Below are 11,467 nucleotides of genomic sequence, written 5' to 3'. Positions count from 1 at the left end.
TTTACACATAAATAAAAATATGGATAATTTGTAAATTACCACCCAAAGAGGGGACCTATTTTGAAATTACCACCCATTAAAAATTTTATTTTGAATTACCACCCATTAAATCAAAAAAGTTTTCAGATTACCACCTTTTTTGAAATTCCGGTGGAATCTCCGTTTGAGAGCCCCACCATATTAACTTCCCTCCTTTTTTTTCTTCTTACCCCTCGACCTAACCTTCTGACTTTGTATTAAGCTCAAAAAAGAGAGCTTCCCTCATCAAATCCTTCCCTCATCAGGAATCTTTTTCCCTCTTTCTTCCATTAATTTTCTGTCTAATTTCCAACAAACCATAAAAACCCTAACTTATCCTTTTTCTGCAAATTGAATTGATTACTGTACTTACATGTACTGTTGACGCTGATAAATTGCGAAAATTCAGCAGAAATTGGCGAAAAACCCTCAATTTAAATACCCCCAATCAGCAGAAATCAACAATTATTCAACAAAATTGGACACCATCAAGTTGAATTAGCAGAAATCTAACAGATTAGCCCAATTAATTTCAGACAGGTAGCCTAATTGCAAAAAACTCTCAATTTAATTGCCCCAGGAACCCTAATTTCCTAAATTGCGAAAAACCCAAAATTATGAAGTAGTGGATTCATACCTTAGATGCAAATTGAGAGTCTCAACTTCACTGGATAAATTCTTCACACAATAAATGCTGAAATTTGAGAAATTTTGGCTAAAATTGGGGCAAAAATTGTGAATAGAAGTTGGAGACTTTAAAAATAAAAAAAAATCGGGGAGGAAAACGGTCAGAAGAGGCAATGTAGCCATAATTAGCCGTTGGGTAGGGACTTCAAATGGAGATTCCACCGGAATTCCAAAAAAGGTGGTAATCTGAAAACATTTTTAATTTTATGGGTGGTAATTTAAAATGAAATTTTTAACGGGTGGTAATTTCAAAATAGGTCCTCATTTAGGGTGGTAATTTACAAATTAACCTAAAAATATAGTTATGTGAGATTTTGTTAGATTCGTCTCAATTTGTACAATTTTAATATCTAAAATTTATAATTTTTATATATTGGTAATCAAAGATATTAACGAATCAAAACATGCATCGGCAAGCGTGAAAAGTGAAGTGTTGCAACTATAAAAAAAAAACAGAGGAAGTATGTATGAAAATGAAGTATGAATAGGACTTAGGAAACCGAGGAAGTATAACTATATACCACCAGGTCATGTTTAGTTCACCTTATTTTTACTTGTTTCAGGAAAAAAAATCAAATTAGAAAAAATAAGTTTTGACACACTTTGTCGTTTTATGTGTAATTTTTTTTATTGCTAAATAATTTTAATTTAGTAATGAAAAAACTTATAAAATTTACATATTAATATAAATACATATTATTACGGATCTAACAAGACCCTACTTGATATATATATATTTTTTTTATATACGGTTAAAGTTTGGTCAAATCAGACAATCAAACTATACCAAAATAGATAAGAAAAATTAAGGTGAACTAAACAAGTCCTAAGATAGGATAAACTATATACAACCTTAATGCTTTGTATACAGAGTTAACAGTAAACGTACAAAAGGCTTATTTATTAGTTCACCTTATTTTTGTTTATTTGATCTGATCTAAACTTATCTAGTTTGATATGATCTGATGTGGTGTGATCTAATCTGATTGTTTAGTTTGGCCAAACTTTGACCTTATGTATACAATAATGAATAAAAAAAATAATATGCCAAGTTGGGTCTTGTTAGATTCATAATATTGTATATTTTATTAATATGTTATTTTCATAATTTTTAATTACGAAATTAAAGATATTTAGAGAGATAAAAATCATATTAAAGTTATCAAAAAAAAAAAAATCATATCAAACAATAAAGTATATCAAGACTTATTTTTTACATGATCTAATTTGAACTTATTTTTTCTAATATGATCTTATCGGAACTTTTTTTTCCTCATCTGATTTGAAATTAAATAAGTAAAAATAAGAAAAACTAAACATGGCCTAAGTACTAATTAATTCCTTCCCCCCCCCCCCCCCCCCCCACCCCCCGCGTTCGTTCCATCCATACAATTTGAACTTACTATATATATATATATATATATATATATATATATATATATATATATATATATATAACCTTTAAAACCTTTGAATACTACTACTCATTTTGTTTTATAATAAATGTCTTAATGTGAAATTTTGCACTATTCACATACATCACTTTGACCTTCTTTAGTGTTTAATACTTAAATATTAAACATCATAATATTAAACCTTAAAAGTTAGCCAAAGAAAAGATTTTATGTGGTTCACTAAAAATGGTATAGCTACATGCATAGGTGAATAAGACCTTATGATAATCGCTGCAAAGGAACTAATAACAAATTCAAAGACACATATTAGGGCATGTTCTGATTTATTGAACTGAATTGAACTTATTGGAGCTGAACTGAATTGAATAGAGTTGAAATGAATTGTTCATGAGAGAAGGAAATTAAGAGCTGAATTGAACTGATTGGAGCTAAAATTGAGCTGAATTGAACTGATTGGAGCTAAAATTGAACTGAAGTGAACTGAACTGAAATTAAGCTGAAGAGAACATGCCCTTACTCAATTTCTAGATCCGCCGTAGTTTAATGAGTGAGGTTGATATGAAAAAGGAAATTTTTCAAATGTGGACAAACTTTTTTTCGACAACTTCAGGCATCTCATTCTGGCACACAAGGGACACAACATTGCAAGTAGCAACAATGCAACAAAACCTTGTGATTTTCACATGTAATAACGATACCTTGATAGTTGATACTAGGGGTGCTAATTGAGTTGAGCAGCTCGCGAGCAACTCGTACTCGACTCGGTCAACGCTCGGTCAAAATCGACTTGAGTTAGCTCCACTCGAATTCGACTCGACTCGAGATGTTAACGAGCACGAGTTGAGCAAGCTCTAACTCGACTCGATAAGCTCGTGAGCAACTCAATAAAATATTATTAATATAAAATTTGCAAACAAATTTACTATCTTTGAACAAATTTGACACTAATTAAGCCTTAATTTATGTCATAAAAAAAGAAAGAGTAAATTTTTTATTAATATCCATATATAATAAGGATTACAATATAAATTGAACAAAAAATAAATAAAGACATATAATAATAAAAGTACCAAAATTTTAACGAGCAGATTGTGAGCTACTCGACTCGACTCGAAACTTTAACGAGCACAAGTCGAGCATGTTTTATTTGCTCGAAACTTTAGCGAGCACGAGTTGAGCACATGTAAAAAGTTTTCGAGTTGAGTCGAGCACCCCTCAGCTCGTGATCGACTCGCTCGATAAGCACCCCTAGTTGATACTAAATGATACTATTAAAAATTGACCTAAATAGCAATAAACTAATTTATAAAATCAAGTCTTAGAATCTTCTCCAAACCACTTGGAATCTGCTCAAAATTCTTTGGTATCTAACTAACTTTCGGCCTTAAATTCACTTAACTTAAGCATGTTACTATGACAAAAATTAGCACTGACAATTTAACCAAAATGGTTAATTAGTTACTGTAAATCACTACATTTTGCCTAATTGATTATTAATCTTATAATTAGACAAATTTGTGTCTACTTTAACTCTGCAAGCATTCATCACTTTCTAATCTAGTTTTTAATTATATTACTACCAATTTGATCATCTTTTCTTGATTATTTTTTATTATTTTTAGCCTTAATAAAATCGAATCTACTAATAACAAATGGAATCTTACTGCAAAGATACCTAGCTAATTTTGAGGTTTTAGGTACACCTCTTTTGTACTTGTAACCCTCCACATATTTTATAGTTTTTGGAAGAATTTAGAGTTGTTGATCCGCATTAGTAAGAATAATCAGCTTTTAACATGTCCTCCAATAATTATTGTACTACATTGGTTTAGCATGGGAATGTTACGTCATAATTTCTCCATTTTAATTAATTGCAACATAATACTTTTGTTTTTTATATTGATAAATTGCTACCTTGATTCCTAAATAATGTTTCTCTCAATTTTTACTATTTTTTTATATTATAAAAATTAAAATGTGAATAAATAAGTTGGTATTGGATTTACCTAAATGTATGATATTGAAATATCAAGTTTTTATTAAAAGTATAATTTCATATAATATCATTAAAAAAAAGATGGTCAAAGTTAAAAAAAAAAATGTGAAGTGTGTCATTATTCTGAGACAGAAGGAGTATTATCTACACAAACGATTTAAAATAAAATTAAAAAAAAAATAATAATAAAAGACTTAAAAATAAGGGTTGCATACAGTGATAGGTTTGTATTAAAGGTTCATTTTACATGTTTGAGAAACAGAGATGTACTTGGGAATTATGACCAATCCTATTGATATTATTATTGTCTCTCTTAACATTATTCAACCATCAATTATATTGGAAATCGACCTAATTGGACAAGTAAAAGAAAACAAAAAGGCCAAGATAGCCATTTCTCGAGCCTGACTCATCACTATTGCTCTATTAAATTTACCGCATATGAGCATTTGACGTATACACTACCCTTGAATTCATTCATTCATGGTCATTATTGGTCAATTACCAATGGTTTTACAATGTATATTGCCCTTGAATATATATATATGAGGTTATGAAAATAAGAATTTCATAAAATACTCGTTTTCACGACTACATTACAATCTTTCATATATTTAGGTCATGTTCTTTTGAGCTGTTGTAGTCTGTTCTGTTTTGCTCTATTAAAATCTACTCTGCTTAGCTCTATTCTGTTAAGCCCTGCCCTGCTGTGCTCTGTTAATAATTTGCTGACACTTGCTCCACTCTGCTGAAATCTGCTTTGCTCAAAAGCTCAAAAGAACATCAGGACCTTATTTTATTCACTATCCCTTGTACTTAAAACTTAGCTTGTCAATCAACATAGGGTTCATGAAATAATATTCGATGATTTCAATCTTAAATTAGTCATTAGTTCATTACCTACTTCGATCTTGATTCTTAGGCTTAAGTGGCCTTTAACAAAAAAGTGATTCTTAGGCTCTAGTTCTCGTAGTTTAGTTAGAATGAATGTGTCTCAAGAAGATGGTCAAATGCAAATACAAGGCTAAAGTTTCATCTATATAAACAAAAATTAATGCGTCGACATATTTATGCACTAATCCCAAAAAGAGAACAAACATACTTCCTCAAGTTATTTAAATCTACTTCCTCTGTTAACTATTATTTGCAACAAAGGGGGTATTTGCGGACTAGGCAAAATTTGTTTGTGAGAGTAAAATGGAGAGAGAAAAAGTTGGGTGTATGTGATGATCAGAGAGATAGAAAGACATGATTACCTAAAAAGGAAAAAAAAACATTTGTTAGTATCCATTTATAGTATATGTTGCAAATAACCATTAACGAAGGTAGTATAACTTTTTACTTTCACACCTATAAATGTATGACTTAATTCTAAAATTTGTTGTGTACACCCGAATTATAATAACAATAGTGTATATCGTCTTAAACCTTGTTTTGGGAAAGTGTAAGGGCCTGCCGTGATTGACTGAACTGAACTTATTGGAGTTGAACTGAATTGAACAAAATTTATTGGAACTGAACTGAAAATAATCTGAAGAGAACTTACCCTAAATCTATATGATTTTAATGTAAATAGGTCATATTAAATAAGTCTTATAAGGATCATAATTCATACGATTACATTCACACACTAAGATTTTTTTTTTTTTTTCTCCTTGAACAAAGTAATTTAAATAGGCGAAAAAACTAATTGGCCACCGGTTCAAAACCCCCCTTTGCCACCGGTTTTGAACCGGTGGTCAGTTGGGGGGTGGCAAATCCTAGAACAAAAGGCCACCGATTCAAAACCGGTGGCAAAATATAATTTGAAAAGGCCACCGGTTCAAACCGGTGGCTTGTTTGGTTTGAACCGGTGGCTTTTTAGGTTTGCCTCAAACCGCCCATTTATTAAGCCACCGGTTTTCAAAAACCGGTGGCCATTGACCGGTGCTTCTTTCAATTTTTCTACTAGTATTTGATCAATAAAACGCAAGTAACTTTTATATACAAGTATATGTAAAGTAATTTTACTTATATCAAAGTACCTTTTGATCATTTTAAGGTACCTTTATTATCAATCTAATACACTCCAATTTTACAAAATTTTTTAAGCGACTTAATTCAAAATTATGTTTTATATATAATGTGTTTTTTTTTTACTTAGATATTGTAATACTTATAAGCCAAAAGTTATCACCTTCATACCTTTTTAATTTGTTATTTACACTTTTCCCATGAAGCCCTGACCATTCACTTCTTCTATACAATTTTATACACCATACGACCGGTTGTAGTTAGCAAGGTACAATCAATTATAAACTTTGCTCGTTTGACTGATATGAACAAAACTTTACAAAGTGAGGAAATTAATTATCTTCTATTAAATAATTGTTACCTCCGTTAACTTTTAGTTGCAACTTTGGGTATTATTTATAATATACTATATACTAAAAGACACACCAGCGATGACACGTGTCATCTCCTGGTGTGTCCTTAATTATTATTTTTTTATATAAAAAATCTATTAATTAAGGAAAAAAAAAAATTTCAAAAATTATTTTATTTGTTGTACATATTCCATATTAATGTAGTATATTTAAAATAAAAAGATTTCACAAATCTTTCTAAAACAATAATATTAGATAACTATAAACCAAAAATTGTATTCTTAAGAATATATTGTGATCTGTTTTATAAAAGAAAAAATATTGCTCGGATTTTTTGCCTACTTTTATTTTAATTGTGTATTAGAAACTACAATTAGCCTTGCAAATACCAATTTAACATATCACTTACTTTTATTAATCCTCGACTAATTTATGTTTATAATACTTATCTATCAATGATCTATAATGATCACCGTGCATGGCACGGGATCTAACCTAGTATAAAATATTTCAAAGTTGCAACTAAAAATTAACGGATGTAGTAATATCGATCAAGCAACAAGACGTTTTTAACTTCACAAGATTTTAAAAGAGAAAATATAGGAATATTACAATAGGAAAACAAAAGTTACTGTATTTAGCATTGCAAGTTTGATACATCCCATATTTCAGAACAGGTGCATTATACTTTTCTTTCAATAAATTTAAATGTTAAGGACTGAAAGAGTTGGAAGGATGTTAATGTTATTTATTTTTATTAATTTATTTTTTTTTTGTTTTTTTTTTTTTTTTTTTTGACAGAGTTAACAACAAAATTTATGATACTATACTCGTACCTAGGACATAATGGAGAGTTTGACCATTTGACTCAACCCATCGTAAGCACGACTATGGTGCATTGGTGCAGTTTGCTTCCTCAATGCACCAATGACTTTTACTCCAGGGCTCTAGGCTGATCAACTTCTTGTCACTTTAATTTGCAGGGACCAATAGATTTAAATTTCGATTCTCGATTTCCATTAAAATTTTAAATTCGATATTTAGGATCCCATATATTTGTCCACTTAGGTCCTGTTCTTTTGAGCTATTGTAGTCTGTTCTGCTGAAATCTCCTCTATATCTGCTCTACTCTGCTGAAATCCGCTCTGCTATGCTTGTCCACAAGCTAGCTCAATAGAACAGGGTCTTACTATGGTGTCTACGTGATAGTATTTGAACAATGAAATCATGGGTTTGAATTAGTAACATCAGTTGGTTACACTAAAATAAATACTCGTGGTTGATTAGTGTTAAATTCGTGATGACATCCAACAAAAAGTTCAACTTATACTCGTAAAAATTAGTAATTACTCTATCTTTTAGTCTTTTATTTATCTTTAATCACTAAGTAGATGAAATACATTATTCTTGATTGGCTTTGCCATGTTGCATACTGTTGAGTATGTTGACTATTCGAAGTTTCAAAAGCCATATCGTTGTTACTCAATGTTAGTTCACCAGCACACGAATTTTCTTTCACAATTATAGATTTATATCATTACCTTTATTTTAAATTATTTGCGCATTATTGATATTTAACACCATGCACTTGATTAAGTATGACCATATTTTTAGCTAATACGAAGTATATGAAAACAAATATTATTATACTATGTTATTGAGCATGTCTCAATGTATATATGTCAATATGTTATTGAGCATGTCTCAATGTATATATTTCAATATACCAACTTTCTTTAACAAAATTTTTATCAAAATATGATTATTGATACTAATGGTCAAAAATTTCAGTACACATAAAGTTAAAATGGTGCAACTATTTTAAAACGAAAGAACTACTCGTACATACTCAGAAGCCTTTATTGCCTATCAAATGGGGTGATCATGATGTCTTTCTGAAAAATGAATCTTGGCAGCAATTGAATGATTTGGCCTTATTAAACAAAAACGAAAGGGACGCGTAATCTGTTGATACGATGGGTAAAGTTATTAGTTGATTAACCAACACTTTTTTTATGTGCCAAAAATGTTTCCTAAAGCTTAATTTTTATTCTTGAATCAAGTATGAACATGCATGGCTACTTTTATTTGTTTATGTTCCAAGTACATGTAATACTTGTCAAGTTTTTGATGGTTTACAAATTTCATGGTTTATTTTCATTTAACAAGGATCAAAAGACAAGATGCCATGAATGTATGACTTTTCATGCATTTTGCTGGGTAGGCTTCATTGCCCATGAAATATATACATGTGCTTTTGGATGACATCAAACACCTGGTAGGTCATTTCTCCAATGCTCATTCTTGTCATGTTTACAGGAAAGTTAATCATTCAGCTAATTATGTTGCAGCTTTGGGTCATCATATATTCATATCCAAGTATAGTTTTGGGTCGCCACATGTAGATATATCAAGATGTCGATCACATTTTAGCCAGGGTAGTATATATGTACGTTATATTTCTTTCTTTAGAAAATGTAAAGTTTAATATCGAGAGAATTAGATTTAAAATACACGTGATGTCAAATTCAGAAAAATGTATACGTAAACTATGTTAAAAGAGAGTAAAAGAGAACGTAAAAATATTTCTACTTTTACGTTACCTTTTTTAGGTATTTTAGCGTGGATTTTTATTAGACTACTCATGCGAGTTGGATTATAGAATGGTAATGCTGGACTAACCTTTCTATATTTGTTCTTTTTAGACCCAAAAAAATGGCAAGTTATTATTTTCAAGGTTTATTTTCAAACGAGGGCCAAAGACAAGAAGCCATGAAAGCATGACTTTATTTACCATATTTCTTGGGCAATAATTAAGTAGAGAATAATAACAAACAGAGAATAAGATGCAAAGAAACCAAGCAAGGTGTCATTGGTACTTGTACCTTAGAAAACTTTAACATAAAAAAAATTATACTGTGGTTCATTTGGTAAGATTATATTCTACAAACTAAGTACATTAGTCATTACATTAAACTAATTAAATATAATACTATAATATAGTATAAATAGTAGTATAGCAAATTGTAGCAAAGTTGGAGCCACATGAATTTTACATAGGATTATAACCATTCATCAAAAATTAAAAGGGTTTTTAAGGGGTTTAATTTGGACCGCTAAAATGCTAACAAAGTAGGAAGAAAGTACGGACATCATCCCTCCAAATTAAAGGCATGGGGAGTCATTTGATAGTGCACTTTGCTTTGTTTCCTTAGGCCTCACATGGTTTTAGGATCTTAAGAGATATCAAAGAAAAGTTGGCAACATAAATTGTGCCCTTAATAGTAAAAAGGATGATCAATTTGTATGTTAATTAGGTAATTAATTAGCAATTTGCATTATGATGTTGCTTCAAATATGAATTTTAATTCTAGTAGTATGTGGTGTTGTGGTTGTCATTAGATGTTGTGGAATGTTGTCATATTGAGTATCATGAGGCTCTTTAGTTTGACAACTCAATGTACAAATGGCAATTGACCTAAGCTACATTTGTGCAAAATTTGAGATCGATCAACTCCAAATAAAACTAATGAAATAATTTACTTACATGATTCATATATATATTTATTAAATTATATGTCTTTAGAGTTTGATATAGCAACTACTGTCTCTTTATCAAATTATCAATTTTATATATATATATATATATATATATATATATATATATATATATATATATATATATATATATATATATATATATATATATATATATATATATATATATATATATATATATATATATATATATATATATATATATATATATATATATATATATATATATTGATAATCAAGGGAAATTTATCTGCAAAAGATAACACACTTGTGCATAACAATTGGTGTTACAGCACTTAAGCAAATATATTAATGCTTAAGAAATGACGTGAGGAACTTTCAACAACCTAGTAGTCTACTTCATTCAGATAGTAAAAATAAAAATTTCTAGAAAGAAAGAGTGTGCTTCTACAAAACTTTGACATGCAAATAGTGGAATTTTAGGTATTATCCAACACAAAATACGTTTTGAATGAATAAAAGAACTTTGGATAATCTCTTCCTTAAATTAGCCGCCTATAAATAGATCGGTGTAAGGGTTCACGCCTTTCTTAGTTTCTTTATCTACACATAAGACCTAAAGCCACACAAGAGCCAATATCGTATGTGCTAGCTATCACCTAAAAGGGCTACAACCCGACCCTTTCACATTATTATTGATGCTAGCTAGTTAATTAAGTTGATACTTCATAGGTAAGGAAAATATCCAAAATGAAAAACATATACTCGTACTAATGAATTGGTCATCTTTGCAAAAAATACTTAAATAGTCAATAGTAGAAATTTATTTGTCATCATAAAAACCTATATGGATCAATTACAACAAAAAATTGAAATCATTTATGTTGAATGTCGGTTATAATTGAATAATGTGGATAAACAATGAGTAATTATAGATGAAATTGAAATCTCCCAAGGATTCTAGAAATTAAATGTCCTTCAATTTTATACGTGTATAGTTGAAAGAAGCACAAAAAATCCCACACAATGTGCCATACAAAACACACATGAGTGTTCAAATACACAACTTGTAAAGAGTCAATTGTCATGTAGGCTAGCTCGAACTTTAATTAAACGACGTTATGAGAAACTATTATGGTCCCTTATATATTATTAAATATAATGAATACATACAGTACCTTTTAAAAATAAAATACAATTAAAGCTCACTAGTTAAATTCAATCAATACATAATATATGAAGCAAACTTGTTGCTCGATCAGTCCAACCAAAAATCCAAGATATATTAAGCAGTATAATAGGGTTCATATGACATCGAATCATAAGATTTATAACCATTAAGCTTAACAAACCTTTGCCTAAAAGGGCTAAAACGTGTAGCCCAGAGTTTTGAAGTTGCTTTGTGACTTTAGGTCTATTACATGAGATATGTGTGTGATCTAACATGTTAAGGCAGTTTAAACTGC

This window comes from Chenopodium album, chromosome 26 (assembly GCF_948465745.1).
Source record: "Chenopodium album chromosome 26, dcCheAlbu1.1, whole genome shotgun sequence".
NCBI lineage: Eukaryota > Viridiplantae > Streptophyta > Magnoliopsida > Caryophyllales > Amaranthaceae > Chenopodium > Chenopodium album.
The sequence above is the reverse complement of the archived record's forward strand: the minus strand, read 5'-3'. Positions refer to the sequence as shown.